The sequence below is a fragment of the Dendrobates tinctorius genome, unplaced genomic scaffold, assembly GCF_039654945.1.
Source record: "Dendrobates tinctorius isolate UK_male_01 unplaced genomic scaffold, ASM3965494v1 ptg000063l, whole genome shotgun sequence".
Classification (NCBI taxonomy): Eukaryota; Metazoa; Chordata; class Amphibia; order Anura; family Dendrobatidae; genus Dendrobates; species Dendrobates tinctorius.
The window spans coordinates 22,150,556-22,167,816 of NW_027361731.1; the positions used below are offsets into that span (position 1 = coordinate 22,150,556).

Genomic DNA, 17,261 nt, shown 5'->3' on the forward strand with positions numbered 1-17,261 from the left:
AATCGTACTGACCCGAAGAATAAAACTGCCGTATCAATTTTACTATATGTAGAACAGCATAAAAAAACTAAATAATAGGAGTTACTTTTTTTTGTTCATTCTGCCTCCCAAAAATCGAAATAAAAGCGATCAAAAATGTCATGTGTTTGAATATTATACCAGTAAACGTCAACTCGTCCTGCAAAAAACAAGTCCTCACATGACTCTGCCAGCAAAACTATGTAAAAATTATATCTCTCCAATATAGTGATGCAGTTTTTGCAGTAAAAAGCGTCTGTGTGTGACAGCAGCCAAACATAAAAAAAATATAAATCTGGTGTGAGGACACAGCATTCTATCTGAATTATCCACACGTCTATTTCCTGTAAGCCAGGAGGAATAGACTATTATCTATATGTTGAGTTTTTAATTTATGTGTTTGTTTTTCAGTTGGTCAAGAACCATACACTGTTGTCATATTAGTCTTTAAACATTGATTTTTGATAATTTTGAATAGCTAATGTTTGCCTCTTATATCATCTCCTACAACTTATTGTCTATCTTTAGAATACAGTGATGTAGGGTAATTGAACACTGGATTTTTACTTAATCTGTTGAATGACCGTTGTGTGGGTCCTGTGGCTTGTTGACTTGGAAAACAGAGGATTTAAACTATGCAAATTAATTTAGTCAAAAAATGCGAGGTAACCTCATCACATCTTCCTCTTGACCTCTGGATGCTGGTTTGAATGACAACAGTTGTGAGCTATATAAGTGGACTATGCCTATAACAATATACATCCAGACAGCCAAGAGATCCAAAGAACCAGAGAGTCTTTACAAAACCACAGCCAGGAACACTCTACAGGATAGCTGCAACATCATGGTTCCATCACGAGGGAAACAGATTTGACATTTTGCAAGATGCCTGCTTAGGGGACCATGGCCCCAGCTGAAAGAATAACGATCTGCCCCATTGACCATCACTGTACTATAGGTATGTTTGGGGTAGTCAGTATTTGGACTGACTGATCACCAGAACCCCATGGATACATTTGGGAAAGCCAGAATTGGCACCCACCTGTCAACTGGATCCATGGAGATGTTTGGAGAAGCCAGGATGTGACCCTCCGGTCACCTGGCCTTGTATTTCAATGGACTTTCAGCTTCCTAGGCTTATTGCTACCTCCTCCTGTGCATTCCACGGGTGGGGTAGTCGGCCCTGGAAGCTCTGAATTCACAGGTGCTCTTATCCCGACGTGTCAGTGGAAATGTGAGACTCAGTGTAAAATTACAATCTTGGGTATTTTTCTGGGACTGTTCTATATGTTATTTGCCTGTTTTGTGGTTCAATAAAGTATTGATACACTGTTTTACCTTTACCCTGTGTTGTCTGAGTAGTATTATGCCCAATGCCAAAGGAGAGCATGTATTCGGTGGGATGATTAACAAACAAAAACTGAAATATCACATGGTCATAAGTTTTCAGACCCTTTGCTCAGTATTGAGTGATGCACCTTTTGCGCTAGTGCAGTCTTCTTGGGAATGATGCAACAAGTTTTTCACACCTGGATTTGGGGATCTTCTGCCATTCTTCCTTGTAGATCCTATCCTGTTCCGTCAGGTTGGATGATGAACGTTGGTGGACAGCCATTTTCAGGTCTCTCCAAAGATGTTAAATTGGGTTTAGGTCAAGGCCACTGTGATCTTAGGAACCTTGAGTACTGTAGAAATTCTTTTTATAAGGCTAGTTTCACACTTGCTTTTTTTTGCAGCGCGTTTTTCCCGCAAAAAAACGCATTGAAAAAACGCATACAAAAGCATACAACTGCTGCGTTTTTTTCAAGCATTTTTATGAGCATGCATGAAAAAAACGCAGCGTTTTTATGCGTTTGTATGCGTTTTTAGTGCGTTTTTACCGCGTTTGCGTTTTTTCCAAACATTAGGTGGCCCCTCACACTAACCCAAACCATGACTTTACTAACCCTAACCCTAACCCTGACCCTAACCCTAACCCTAACCCTGACCCTAACCCTAACCCTAACCCTGACCCTAACCCTAACCCTTAACCAAACCATACCCTAACCCTAACCCTGACCCTAACCCTAACCCTGACCCTAACGCTGACCCTATCCCTAACCCTGACCCTAACGCAAACCCTTAACCAAACCATACCCTGATCCTAACCCTAACCTTGACCCTGACCCTAACCCTAACCCTTAACCAAACCATACCCTAACCCTAACCCTAACCCTGACCCTAACCCTAACCCTGACCCTAACCCTAATCCTTAACCAAACCATACCCTAACCCTGACCCTAACCCTAACCCTAACCCTAACCCTGACCCTAACCCTAACCCTTAACCAAACCATACCCTAACCCTAACCCTAACCCTAACCCTGACCCTAACCCTTAACCAAACCATACCCTAACCCTAACCCTAACCTTGACCCTGACCCTAACCCTAACCCTTAACCAAACCATACCCTGATCCTAACCCTAACCCTGACCCTGACCCTAACCCTATCCCTAACCCTAACCCTAAACCCCCTTAACTAACCCTAACTCTAACCCAAACCCCTAAATTCCATTGTCTAAACTAATGGTAAAAAAAACGCATGTGCAAAAAAACGCATACAAAGCATGCCAATGCGCACATATGCTCACCATAGACTTATAATGGGTGTCTTGCTGTAAAAAAACGCATTGCGCGCGCATGCGTTTTTTTGAGGCAAGTCGGACGCCCAAAAAATGCAACAGGTTGCATTTTGTGCGCCCGAGCGCATACCGCAAAAAAACGCATGCGCGGAAAAACGCGTACAAACGCATGTGTATGCGCACATAAGCGCATCCCATGCAAAGTATAGGGAAAAAAAACGCATGCGCTATTTAGCGCTAAAATACCGAGAAAAAAAACGCAAATGTGAAACCAGCCTAACCTTGGCCATATCTGTGCCTTGCCACAATTTTGTCTCTGAGCTCCTTGGCCAGTTCCTTTGACCTCCTGATTCTTATTTGGTCTTACAAGCACTGTGAGCTGTGAGGTCTTATATAGAGAGGTGTGTGTCTTGCAAATCAAGTCCTATCAATTTAATTACACACAGCTGCACTCCAAAGAAGGAGTAGAACCATTTCAAGGAGGATCACAAGGAAATGGACAGCATGTGACTTAAATATGAGTGTCCAAGCAAAGGGTCTGAATACTTATGACCATGTGATATTTCAGTTTTTCTCTTTTAATAAATTTGCCAAAATTTCTACATTTCTGTTTTTTGTCAGTTAAGATGGGGTGCAGAGTGTACATTAATGAGAAAATGTACTTTTTTGAATTTACCAAATGGCTGCAATGAAACAGAGTGAAAAATTTAAAGGGGTCTGAAAAATTTCTGTACCCACTGTAATGAGGCGGATGGAGTCACTGTGGATGCCATGTGGCTTCCTATGTCTATCTTTCTAGGCATGCATAAAAGCTCAGTCAACCACAGTTTTGTGCACCTCTGAAAAGAACATCTCCAAACTGATTCTAGAGTAACTCTGCTGCCGCATTATAGTGAATAACTTGGAGGTCTCATCTGAATCCTGTCACTTAGATTTTTAGATGTAAACCCCAATGTAAGTGATCAGGGAAGAGCGTCGGCTCAAATGTTATGGAAAATGTTCCCTACAAAAGCTTTAAATCAATAAAAAAAAAAGCAAGTTGCCACTCGGGTCCATCAACTGTCAATGGAAATATAGGTGGCTTCCACGATACTGGTAGCACAAAGGCTCTGGAAAAGCCCTATGGCTCCTCACCTCCCAAAAGAAAAGCAAATTCTGCGCTCCCAAATCCAAATGTCCCCTCCTTTCTGATCACCACAGTGTGTCTAAACCATATTTAGCGTCCACATGTTTGTCATTTCTGCAGCGATGACAGCCCACCTACTTTACAGTTGTGTGTTGTGAGGCAGTGACCAGTGTCACAGATAGGGGTCGTTGTGTATTCTCCCCAGGATGCGTATGGAGGCCATGAGAGTGCATTGCAGTCACAGGTGTAGCTGTGATTGTAATGCAGACTAAAAATAAGTGTTAGTCTTGGGGATGCTGGTGTCCAGGGTGTCACACCGCGGCCGCAGGTCCCGCCGCGGCCCCCACTGGTTCCGGCTCCCCTGCTGCTGCCATCCCGGTCCCTGGCGGCTTGCACGCCGCAGTCTCGCCTGCCCCGGTCCTCACCACGGCTCTCCCGTTACTCTTACCCTGCACTCGCTCCTGCCCGGTATCCTCTGCTCCAAACAGGCGTGCGCCCCTGCCCGGCTTCCTGCACCTCGACGGGCGCGCGTCCACACTGAAGTCTGGAGAGTGCGCACCCTCCATTCCCTTTGAGCGCACGCGCCCTCCTCAGCCTGCGCCAGCTAGGGTCGTGACCCGGAAGTCCTTGATCAGATGCCCTATATCAGGCCGTCTCTTCCTCCTGATGGTGCCTGGTGATCGCTCGAGCCCTGCTTGTGATCCTGGCCCCTTTGTCTCTGTTCGCACCCCTGCTCCCAACCTGTCCTCAGCTAATAGTGCCTCTCCGCTGTTCTCTTTCTTAGGATCCGGAGTTCCGAGGCTCTGTTCCGCCCCGTCCTGGTATCCCAGCTGTGTATCCATCCAGTCCGCGTCTGCTGCCTGTCGTTCCACCCGTGTCCCTGATCTGTCCGCCTGCCGTGTTCCTCTCCTAGGGCGATTACCTGCCGATCTCTCTTGTGTTCCGTCGGGTCACCGAGGCCCTCTCCCTGGGTACCAGCTGCCGTGGTGATAGTTACCCGCGGGCCTGCCCCAAACACTCCCTGTATAGGGGGTGGTCCACCTGGTCAGCTCGCCCGTGGGAGGTTCGTTGTCAGGGTCCAGCGGGTCCACTCCCGGAGTAATACCAAAGTCTCACAGAATCACCTGGCCCTGGATCCCGCTGGTACCCCGACCCCGACCCAAAAGGAACTTTTGTTCCTTCGAGAAAACCAGCCGAGGATCATGTCGTTCCTCAAGACCATGGAGTCCCGTCTATCCGCTTTACAACCCTCCGATCTGGGGACTGCCTCTCAGATCACCGGTCTCCAGCAGGAGCTCGCCCAGCAGCGCGACACTCAGGCCCATATTTTGAATTATATGGCCTCAGTAGATAACCGCCTGCTAGCTCTTCAGACCGCAGCGGCAGCCCCAGTCCAGGCGGCAGTTTCGCATCTGTCCCCCTCGGTTGGCAAAACCCCCGCGTTATAGCGGTGACCCCAAGCTGTGTCAGGGGTTCCTTAACCAATGCCAGCTACATTTTGAATTGTCGCCTCTGCAGTATCCCACCGACCGGGCCAAAGTAGCCTTTATGATATCCCATTTGGAGGGCGAGGCACTAGCCTGGGTAAACCCCTTGTGGGAACGTGACGATCCGATCGTCTCCCAGCTTGCGACCTTCTTGGAGAATTTTCGTAAAGTCTTCGATGAGCCCGGCTGCCTGGTCTCAACCGCTGAGTCCTTATTTAACCTCCGCCAGGGTACTCTCTCTGTGGGACAGTACGCCATCCAGTTCCGCACGTTGTCATCCTAGCTTGGATGGAACAACGAGGCCCTGGTAGGGGCTTTTTGGCGCGGTTTGTCTGCTCGGATTAAAGACGAGTTGGCTGGGAGAGACACACCTACGTCTTTGGAGGACCTCATCTCTCTGGCAACACGAATCGATCTGCGTTTTCAGGAGCACTCCCTCGAAGCCGCCAGGGAGAGAAGACCTTCTCGCTTCTCCTCTACTACACGCAGCCCTCCTCGTCCGCGACCCTCCTCCGCGGCGTCTGCACCAGAGCCAATGCAGGTGGACCGACTCAGACCAGCGGAACAGCGTCGCCAGGAGAGATTTACACATGGTCTTTGTCTCTATTGTGGCAACGCCTCCCATCTCCTGCGTTCCTGTCCGGTGAGGCCGGGAAACGCCTCCGCCTAGGACAGGTAAGAGAGGCCTCCCTAGGTGGTGTCAGTGATACCTCTCTACCCTTGACCCTTTCTGTTTTGTTTGTTCTGGGTTCTAAGCGTTTTTCCGAGGTAGCCTACATTGATTCTGGCGCTGCCGGGAATTTCATCCAACTCGAGGCGGTGAAAAGATTGCAGATACCTGTCAGGTCCTTGGAGTCTCCCCAGCAGTTAGCTTCAGTCGACGGTGTTCCCCTGCATGAGACCGTTACCCTGGTCACCGAAGAGGTGGAGTTACAGGTCGGGATCTTGCACCGAGAGAAGATAGCCTTCTTCGTATTGCCTTCGTTATCACACACCTTGCTTCTAGGTCTTTCTTGGCTAAGAATACACGAACCTACCCTGGATTTGCGATCCGGAGACATTCTTCGCTGGGGTCAGTCCAGCCAGACTAAGTGCCTTCGTCCGGTACAGCCTCTCAAAACTATGCTACCTGCCTCGGGCCCCACGGGTCTGCCCTCGGCTTATTGGGCTTTTGCCAACGTTTTCAGCAAAAAGGAGGCAGAGACTCTCCACCCGCACCGGCCATATGATTGCTCGATCGATCTGGTCCCAGGTTCAACTCCGCCCCGGGGGCGAAGCTATCCTCTGAATCCTCTCGAATCACCAGCCATGACAGAGTACGTTCAAAAGAGCTTGGCAAGAGGCTTTATCCGGAAGTCATCTTCACCCGCCGGAGCAGGTTTCTTTTTTGTCAAGAAGAAAGATGGGTCTCTTCGTCCTTGTATCGACTATCAGGGTCTTAATGAAATCACTATCAAGAACAAGTACCCACTTCCTCTCATTCCTGAGTTATTTGATCGGCTGCGAGGGGCACGAATCTTTACCAAACTGGACCTCCGTGGAGCCTACAACCTCGTCCGTATTCGCTCCGGAGATGAATGGAAGACCGCTTTCAACACCAGGGATGGCCACTACGAGTATCTCGTCATGCCCTTCGGTTTGTGCAATGCTCCCACGGTATTCCAGGAATTTGTAAACGACATTTTCCAAGACCTTTTGTACTCCTGTGTGGTAGTATATCTGGACGATATCCTCGTCTTCTCTCCTGACCTGCCTACCCACAGGAGGAATGTCCGACAAGTACTGTCACGCCTGAGAGAGAATCGACTGTATGCTAAGTTGGAGAAATGCGCCTTCGAACAGACCTCCCTTCCGTTCTTAGGTTACATCATCTCTGACTCTGGCTTGCGCATGGACCCGGAGAAACTATCTGCGTGCTCAACTGGCCACGACCTCATGGCATGAAAGCCATTCAGCGATTACTTGGTTTCGCAAATTACTACCAGCAGTTCATTCCTCATTTTTCCACCTTGACTGGTCCTATTTCCTCTTTGATCCGTAAGGGAGCCAATCCTCATGTCTGGTCCTCCGAAGCCGAGAATGTCTTCTTGTCTCTGAAACAAGCCTTCGCCTCGGCACCCATGTTCCATCGCCCAGAGGCCAACAAACCTTTTTATCCTCGAGGTCGATGCTTCCGCGACTGGGGCCAGTGCAGTTCTATCTCAGAAATCTCCCTCCGGTAGGCTCGTTACGTGTGGGTTTTTTTCCAAAACCTTCTCTACTTCGGAACGAAACTATTCTACTGGAGACAGAGAACTGCTCACCATTAAGTTAGCTCTGGAGGAGTGGAGGTATTTACTGGAGGGAGCGGTCCATCCATTTACGATTTACACGGACCATAAGAACCTGGCTTTCATTCGATCGGCACAGAGACTCAACCCTCGGCAGGCCCGGTGGTCCCTGTTCTTCGGCCGATTTGATTTTGATCTGCACTTTCGTCCCGGCAACAAGAATCTTAAAGCCGACGCTCTGTCCAGGTCCTTTCTCTCAGCAGATATGGAGGAGGAACCCATGCACATCTTGGAGCCATCCAGGTTCATCACGGTGGCATCGCTCTCCTTAGTGTCGTCACCTTCGGGTAAGACTTTGGTGCCCGAGAGGAATCGAAGACGGGTCTTGCGCTGGGGGCATACTTCCAAACTTGCTGGTCATGTCGGATTTAAGAAGACACTTGTCCTTGTGTCCCGTTACTACTGGTGGCCGACTCATCTCCGGGATGTCCGAGATTTTGTTGCCTCCTGTCCGTCCTGTGCCAAAAACAAGGTGCCCAGGCAGCTGCCTTCCGGTCTCCTTCATCCACTTCCAGTCCCCTCAGCTCCTTGGCAACACGTTGCAATGGATTTTATTACCAATCTACCCAAGTCTGCGGATTGTACTGTCATCCTTGTGGTGGTAGACAGGTTCTCGAAGATGGCACATTTCATCCCTCTCCCAGGGTTACCTTCTGCACCCGATCTGGCGAAACTTTTCATTCATCACATCTTCCGTCTTCACGGATTGCCCCAACATATCGTTTTGGACAGAGGAGTCCAATTCACCTCTCGATTTTGGAGAGCCCTATGCCGGTCTATGGATGTCACACTCGACTTCTCCTCATCTTACCATCCACAGTCCAATGGTCAAGCGGAGCGGACTAACCAGAATCTGGTAAACTATCTCCGGCACTTTTCTAATGCCCACCAGAACGACTGGTCTGACTTACTCCCATGGGCTGAATTCGCCTACAATAGTCATATCAGCGAATCGTCTGGCAAGTTTCTTTTTTTTGTCGACCACGGGCAACACCCGGGTGTACCTTTACCGGTTCCTCCTGCCTCGGGTGTACCGGCGGCTGATCTTCAATCTGGGGATTTCTCCAGGATCTGGCAGGAGACCAAGGCCGCTCTCGAGTTAGCACGTGACATGATAAAGAGACACGCTGAGAAAAGGCGCTTGGATGCCCCGCCATATCATCCGGGGGATAGGGTTTGGCTATCGTCTAAGTTCATTCGTCTAAAGGTCCCTTCACATAAACTGGGACCCCGCTACATTGGGCCTTTTGAAGTTTTGACTCGTATTAACGATGTTGTTACGGCGGCGGAACACGCTTAAAAAATATAAATAAACGTGTTCGCCGTCCGGGGTCCACCGTGCGGCAGGTGTAATAACCGCTGCTGAAAAGGCAGAGCACCAGGACGGTAATGTGCACAGGAAGAACTGAACCTGGTGCACAAAAGCAAACTCTGTTAAAACTCACAGAGCTGTACCCAAAACACAAATTCAAAAAACGCTGTGTCTGTATTAGCCTCACAGACACTCAGCAGCACACGTGCCGTAGCCAAAGCCGGAGTAGTTAAGAACAGCACTACACCCGAATGGACTTACCGTAGGTAGGCGTGTGCACGGCGTCGCAACTGCGAACGCCAAAAGCGGGCTGCAAGCGCGATATAGCAGACGCGAAGCAGGACGCTGGCTGCTGCAACTGGCGGAGTGGCCATGCGCACTTTTTATAGCGTACGGGACCTGCTGGAAATCTCCAGAGTCCCGAACGTAACCAATCAAATCAGGAGCAGGACCTGAGCACCTGACTCCTGAACTCCAGTGAAAGCTAGTCCCGTGAGCATGCTCAGAAGCAGGGAAAAAGGACTTAGCCTCTGGAGACAAATGTGAGAATCTGGGTTGCTGCATAAGCATAGAATGGCCCAGATTCCTAACATTACCCCCCCCTAGGGCCCCCCCTCCCTGAACCCTCCGATCCACCAGCCTGTGTCCGACAGCAGCACAGGTCTCAGACTCGTTAAAAGGCGAGCCTGGTCTCCCAGTAGGTGAAACCAAAAACCGGGAGATGCGGACGGTATCGGGGGAGACAAGATCACCAGGTCTCAGGAGAGACACCCGGGACACAATGGGAGTTTTAGGAGAAGGCCGCCGTGTATCGGCGGGTGTAGCCACTCTCCATTCGGGAAGACTATCCCGAGCACATAGGGTGCATGCCCGAATAAATTTTTTTATATCCAGAGCCCTGTGCGGCCACCAATACGAACCGGCCAGTGACTTCGTGGTCTGCATATAGCCACGATGGCCGTCCGCATTGGGCGCGTGTGCCCACGCGAGAACTTTAGGCCGCTCGCGAGGAGGGACAAAAGTCTCGCCTACCGATTCGCAATCAGACCATTGCGAGGCGCTGTCTTCCTGAGAAGCAGCAGGCAGATGGTGACAACCGCATATGGTCTCCTGCGCCGGACATGTCTCCGAAATGGCGCGAGACACCTCCATGGGCTCAGGGGGTAGAACCTCTGGCTCGAGCTGATCCAAAGGCTCAAAAAATTTGGGAGCCGGAGTACCTCTACGCTTGGTGTGAGCACGCTCCAAACCACGCTCCGAAAAACAGAGGTCGATACGGGAGGAGATGGAGATTAGCTCCTCCAGAGTGGTGGGGATCTCCCTAGTGGAGAGAGCATCCTTTACGTGCTCAGCTAGTCCTCTCCAAAAAACTGGGATAAGTGCCTTGTCAGACCACTCTAACGCAGACGCCGGTGTCCGAAAACGGACAGCGTATTGACTTACTGAGAGTGATCCTTGAGACAAGGCCAGCAATTGGAGTGAGGTATCGTGTGTAACCCGTGGACCGAGAAACACCTGCTTAATAGCAGTAAGGTGATTAGCTGCGGTCCGAACATCCAGGTCATCACGCTCCCAAAGTGGCGTTGCCCATTCCAGCGCCTTGCCCGACAATAGGGAAATAATAAAGGCCACCTTGGCCCGTTCTGTTGGGAATTGCGCAGCCAGCAGCTCCAGATGGATTGAGCACTGGCTGATAAAACCCCTACAGGAGGCGCCATCCCCAGAATATTTCTCAGGTAACGGGAGGCGGGTAACTGTCGGCGCAAGGGCGGACATGGACATCCGACCCACTGCGTCCGTAAGTGCCTGGACAGCAGCATCCGTGGCCTGCGAAGCTGCGAGGGCCTTCTCAAGGGTAGTCAAGCGAGCCTCGAGCTGTCGTATGCATTGCACGAGTTGCTGCTGTTCTGCCATTTAGCCAGACGCTGGTGCTAGTATTATGTTACTGCGGCGGAACACGCTTAAAAAAGTATAAATAAATGTGTTCGCCGCCCGGGGTCCACCGTGCGGCAGGTGTAATAACCGCTGCTGAAAAGGCAGAGCACCAGGACGGTAATGTGCACAGGAAGAACTGAACCTGGTGCACAAAAGCAAACTCTGTTAAAACTCACAAAGCCAAAGCCGGAGTAGTTAAGAACAGCACTACACCTGAATGGACTTACCGTAGGTAGGCGTGTGCACGGCGTCGCAACTGCGAACGCCAAAAGCGGGCTGCAAGCGCGATAAGGCAGGCGCGAAGCAGGACGCTGGCTGCTGCAACTGGCGAAGCTTGAGCGCGCTGGCGCTAGCGCGCACACTGGCTGTATCCCAATCACTCACACATTCGTATTATCAGAGGGAAGGGGTTTCATAATAAGTCATTCACCAGTCCAAGCATCCATCACCAAACACACAGCAGCAAGTATGGAAAATACTAGCGCATGGCATAGCGGCCTTGGCACTTTTTATAGCGTACGGGACCTGCCGGAAATCTCCAGAGTCCCGAACGTAACCAATCAAATCAGGAGCAGGACCTGAGCACCTGACTCCTGAACTCCAGTGAGAGCTAGTCCCGTGAGCATGCTCAAAAGCAGGGAAAAAGGACTTAGCCTCTGGAGACAAATGTGAGGATCTGGGTTGCTACATAAGCATAGAATGACCCAGATTCCTAACAGATGTCTCCTATAAACTGCGGCTCCCCGCCTCTCTTCGCATCCCTAATTCATTCCATGTGTCCCTTCTAAAACCGGTCATCCTCAATTGCTTCCATGCCTCTGCTACCCAGTCGCCTCCGCCTGTGTCCGCTGATGATGAGTTCGAGATTAAAGACATTCTTGCTATGAAAAAGCAACGAGGGAGGATCTTTTTTCGGGTCGATTGGAAGGGCTTTCGTCCAGAGGAAAGATCCTGGGAGCCTCGGGAGAATATCCAGGCTCCTCGAATTTTGGCTAAGTTTTTCTCCAGTCTGCGGAGGGGGGCGCGTGAGGGGGGGGTACTGTCACACCGCGGCCGCAGGTCCCGCCGCGGCCCCCACTGGTTCCGGCTCCCCTGCTGCTGCCATCCTGGTCCCTGGCGGCTTCCACGACGCAGTCTCGCCTGCCCCAGTCCTCACCGCGGCTCTCCCGTTACTCTTACCCTGCACTGGCTCCTGCCCGGTATCCTCTGCTCCAAACATCTGTGGAGCTCAGCCACAGTGATCTGTAAAGTGCTGCGGAATATGTTAGCGCTATATAAAATAAAGATTATTATTATTATTATTATTATTATCTTGGGGTTCTTCTTTACCTCTCTCACAAAGGTTCTTCTCCCACGATTTCTCAGTTTTGCTGGACGGCCAGGTCTAGAAAGACTTCTGATGGTCCCAAACTTCATCCATTTAAGGATTATGAAGGCCATTGTGATCTTAGGAACCTTGAGTACTGTAGAAATTCTTTTTATAACCTTGGCCATATCTGTGCCTTGCCACAATTTTGTCTCTGAGCTCCTTGGCCAGTTCCTTTGACCTCCTGATTCTTATTTGGTCTTACAAGCACTGTGAGCTGTGAGGTCTTATATAGAGAGGTGTGTGTCTTTCCAAATGAAGTCCTATCAATTTAATTACACACAGCTGCACTCCAAAGAAGGAGTAGAACCATTTCAAGGAGGATCACAAGGAAATGGACAGCATGTGACTTAAATATGAGTGTCCAAGCAAAGGGTCTGAATACTTATGACCATGTGATATTTCAGTTTTTCTCTTTTAATAAATTTGCCAAAATTTCTACATTTCTGTTTTTTGTCAGTTAAGATGGGGTGCAGAGTGTACATTAATGAGAAAATGTACTTTTTTGAATTTACCAAATGGCTGCAATGAAACAGAGTGAAAAATTCAAAGGGGTCTGAAAAATTTCTGTACCCACTGTAATGAGGCGGATGGAGTCACTGTGGATGCCATGTGGCTTCCTATGTCTATCTTTCTAGGCATGCATAAAAGCTCAGTCAACCACAGTTTTGTGCACCTCTGAAAAGAACATCTCCAAACTGAGTCTAGAGTAACTCTGCTGCCGCATTATAGTGAATAACTTGGAGGTCTCATCTGAATCCTGTCACTTAGATTTTTAGATGTAAACCCCAATGTAAGTGATCAGGGAAGAGCGTCGGCTCAAATGTTATGGAAAATGTTCCCTACAAAAGCTTTAAATCAATAAAAAAAAAAGCAAGTTGCCACTCGGGTCCATCAACTGTCAATGGAAATATAGGTGGCTTCCACGATACTGGTAGCACAAAGGCTCTGGAAAAGCCCTATGGCTCCTCACCTCCCAAAAGAAAAGCAAATTCTGCGCTCCCAAATCCAAATGTCCCCTCCTTTCTGATCACCACAGTGTGTCTAAACCACATTTAGCGTCCACATGTTTGTCATTTCTGCAGCGATGACAGCCCACCTACTTTACAGTTGTGTGTTGTGAGTCAGTGACCAGTGTCACTGATAGGGGTCGTTGTGTATTCTCCCCAGGATGCGTATGGAGGCCATGAAAGTGCATTGCAGTCACAGGTGTAGCTGTGATTGTAATGCAGACTAAAAATAAGTGTTAGTCTTGGGGATGCTGGTGTCCAGGGTGTCACACCGCGGCCGCAGGTCCCGCCGCGGCCCCCACTGGTTCCGGCTCCCCTGCTGCTGCCATCCAGGTCCCTGGCGGCTTCCACACCGCAGTCTCGCCTGCCCCGGTCCTCACCACGGCTCTCCCGTTACTCTTACCCTACACTCGCTCCTGCCCGGTATCCTCTGCTCCAAACAGTCGCGCGCCCCTGCCCGGCTTCCTGCTCCTCGACGGGCGCGCGTCCACACTGAAGTCTGGAGCGCGCGCACCCTCCATTCCCTTTGAGCGCACGCGCCCTCCTCAGCCTGCGCCAGCTAGGGTCGTGACCCGGAAGTCCTTGATCAGATGCCACCGTCTCTTCCTCCTGACGGTGCCTGGTGATCGCTTGAGCCCTGCTTGTGATCCTGGCCCCTTTGTCTCTGTGCGCACCCCTGCTCCCAACCTTTCCTCAGCAAATAGTGCCTCTTCGCTGTTTTCTTTCTTAGGATCCGGAGTTCCGAGGCTCTGTTCCGCCCCGTCCTGGTCTCCCAGCTGTGTATCCAGTCCGTGTCTGCTGCCTGTCGTTCCACCCGTGTCCCTGATCTGTCCGCCTGCCGTGTTCCTCTCCTAGGGCGATTACCTGCCGATCTCTCCTGTGTTCCGTCGGGTCTCCGAGGCCCTCTCCCTGGGTACCAGCTGCCGTGGTGATAGTTACCCGCAGGCCTGCCCCAAACACTCCCTGTATAGGGGGTGGTCCACCTGGTCAGCTCGCCCGTGGGAGGTTCGTTGCCACGGTCCAGCGGGTTCACTCCCGGAGTAATACCAAAGTCTCACACAGGGCAGAGTTGGGAAAACTTGCTCTGGGGTTTTTGTATTTTGAAACAGACTGCAGGATGGTAGTCTTGCAGTCCGTTTCATTCCATGCCCAGGTTTTCTATGTGGCTGAAGACCACGGATCCCAGTTAAAATCCCTGCAGTATAGTGTTTGGGTGTGTCAGGGCCAGAGTCAGTTGGTGCTTGCTAGTGTACAGAACAGTCGGCTTTGCAGAGCTCTACCTGTGTGAAGCAACACAAGCCAAGGCAGCTGAATAGCCTGGCACCCACCACCTACACAGCAGTGCAGTCGTCCACGGCAATGGGTATCGGAGGTGAACTGTTTTGTGCCTGGTGGCGGACTAGCGTGTTTAATGGCTGCAAACTGGAGGGCATGGCTGCAGATTGCGATCCGGAGGATACTGGGTGCTATGTAGTGCTGTGAACTGGACATTAATGCTGTGCACTTGTGTGAATTGGACATTTTATGCTGTGAAGTAACACATTAAAGAGACTTTTGTGTTGGAACTTTGCTGGGTCACTGCCTCAACACTGCGCAGCGTGCTTCCATGGCACTACAGTGTCTACAAAAGCATGTGGCAGGGCACTATCCCATACTGGTGAAAACAACGTACTGGGCACTACAACGTACGGGCACCACAATGGCAGTTTGCAATTTTCACTAAGCAACATCCACTTCTGTTTGTTTCTGGAAAATACCCATGGAGTCAAAATTGTCAATATACCTGTAGATACATTTCTGTAGGGGTATAATTTCCAAAATGGGATTACTTGAGGGGGATTCTGCTCTTCTAGCACTTAGTGGCTCTGTGTATGGAGCCCGCAAACAATTCTTGAAAAACCTGCACTCCAGCAGGAAAATAGCGCTCCGTTATTCCGGAGTCTTGCCGTACGGCTACTAAAACAAAATTTTTGTGGTAAAAATTTAATTTTTTCTTCCCTGTCAAGTGGTATAAAATTTGTGACACACCTGTGGTGTCAATATGATCATTGCACCCATATATTCATTGAAATGTGTGTCTTGTAAAATGGGGTCACTTATGGGCAGAGTGAGGGCTGTTAAGTCCGAGGCTGCAGATAAATCCATAGTTAAACGTAATTTCTTAGTTTAACACAAGAGCATAGTTTGGTGTTTTCCTTACTAGCTTCAATTGTTTATTTTTTCTGCTTTTATCTGTACTGTTATCCCCATTGGATATGTGCTCCATGGACAATGCCACTAGGTGTGCGTCTTGTGAGATGTATGCATGCCTTGAACAGCCGCTTGAGGGTGAATATGTCTGCACTCGATGCAAGCGAGTTACATGTTTGGAAGCCCAGGTAAAGGATCTAAATGTGCAGCTGGCAACACTCAGGAGCATTGCTAACCTGGAGAGGAGTTTAGAGCTCACCGAGCTTGTGCCGGCTGAGGCCAGTGATATGGAGGAGGGTGGAGGTGGGGAAGATCAGGAAAGAGTAGTAAGCAGCTGGGTAAATGTTACAAGAAGGGGTAGGGGGAAAAGTGCCAGGGAACCCAGTCCTGATCTGGCACAACCTAGTAAATATGCCTGTTTGGCTGATATTAGGAATGCAAGCCCAGGACTGGGATCACTGCAGCAGGACATTGCTCCTATCAACCAGAAAAACGACTGCTGTAGGAAGGAGGGAAATAGGAGTGCAGCAAAGGCCAGGCAGATGTTGGTGGTAGGGGACTGACGAGGTCATCTGCCGCCAAGACCGTGAATGCCAAACCTGTTGGTTGTCTGCTGGGTGCTCGGGTTCAACATATTGCGGATTGGATAGACAAATTGCTGGGTGGAGCTGGGGAAAACCCAGCGGTCATGGTCCATGAGACGTGGAAGGTCCTTAAGAATGAACTTCATCTGGGACCCCATGCAGCTGAAAAATATTCTGTGTTAGGGAAAGCGGAACGCACTAAATATTAAATAATAGAAAGTGCGTACGCCGCCCGGGGTCCACCGTGCAGAGATGTTAAACTTCTGCTATGTAATGGCAGACGCACAATATGGCGTTATATCGCACGTGGGTTGAATGTCACCCGGTGTGTGCTGGCGAGCTCTGTTAAGTTCACAGAGGCGCCTAAGGCATAAACGTAAATGCTGAGCTTGTTGACCTCACAGATCTCAGCGGTGTGCACTCACTGTATATGGTCACAGGACTCAGGCCCAAGACACAGGGTCAGAGTCCGTCTAGACCTACCGTGCGTGTGTGATGCCCCTGAGGCTCAGTCGCCACAGAGGTACTGCACCTTCTCCTAAGGTGTGGTGCCCCACCATCCAGGTAAGTTGAAGGCTCCTGACCACGCTCCAACACTCGCACCCCACACAATAGAGTACTTCAGCAAAACCACATTGCGGCTCCTTGCTTAGAGGGAAGCAGAGCACCTTTGGTGGTTCCCTGCTTGGAACACTAAACGTGCTGGGAGGTGGGTGGAGTTGAGATACACATAAAAGAGCGGGAAGGTTTTAGGATTGAGGTCAGTCAGACGGAGAGTCTGAGAGAGGAAGCCACTCAGAGAGGAGTGGGGATCCTTGGAAGAGGGATGGAGGAAGGAGTGCTGCAGCTGCCTCAGTGATCTGAGCCAGCTAGCATGGGAAAGGAAAGAAGGAGAAAGACATTGAACCGAAGCCTGAGCTTCCATAGAAGGGAAAGACAAGTACGGAACGTAGGAGTGAAAGGGAACACAGAGGACGTGGGTTAGAGGAAGAACCCTGCCTAGAAGTTCCAAGCGCAAGGCCGGGGCCCGGTCCCCGAGGTTGTATGGACACTAATGGTTCTGCAGCAGACACCGGTGGAGTAGTGGGCTGTAAATGCACTACTCCCATCTAAGACTTGGGGGCACAACAGCAATTTGGATAGAGAGCCAGGACTCAGGAGTAGAGAGTCCCCGAAGCAGGCTACAGCTGTCTGCTGTACAAGTAGAGTTCTTGAGAACATCTGTCAGGAGGAACTTCAGTGTACCTCAGTACTAGGAGATCTTCACACTTAAAGGCGCTAT

The 17,261-nt window shown here is 50.1% G+C and overlaps 1 pseudogene; it reads left to right on the forward strand.

Annotated features, from left to right (window-relative positions):
* Positions 1–17,261, forward strand: part of LOC141094356 (uncharacterized) — a 118,830-nt pseudogene that overhangs the window by 16,076 nt on the left and 85,493 nt on the right.